The sequence below is a fragment of the Lupinus angustifolius genome, chromosome LG07 (genome assembly GCF_001865875.1).
Source record: "Lupinus angustifolius cultivar Tanjil chromosome LG07, LupAngTanjil_v1.0, whole genome shotgun sequence".
Taxonomy (NCBI): Eukaryota; Viridiplantae; Streptophyta; class Magnoliopsida; order Fabales; family Fabaceae; genus Lupinus; species Lupinus angustifolius.
Window position 1 is genome coordinate 7,631,091 of NC_032015.1, and position 296 is coordinate 7,631,386.

Below are 296 nucleotides of genomic sequence, written 5' to 3' on the forward strand. Positions count from 1 at the left end.
TCTTGGAAAATGTTGGATATCGGAAACAAGACTTTCGATGATAAGGGATGGTTCAAAAATATGAATCTTGGACCGGATGGATGAAAGTCTTTGAGTTCATAAAATGGATTAAAATGTTAAACAATGTTTTTGCTTTAGGGTTATCATGTAAAATTTATTCGCAAATCACTAAATTGTTTTGTGTGTTTAGTTTCGAAGCTTTTGAAGTTGGACGATCAACTCACTCTCTCGTAAAGGAAATCGACCACGCAACAACCTAAGGTGAGGGAGAATACATCGTGACATAGTGGTGTCCG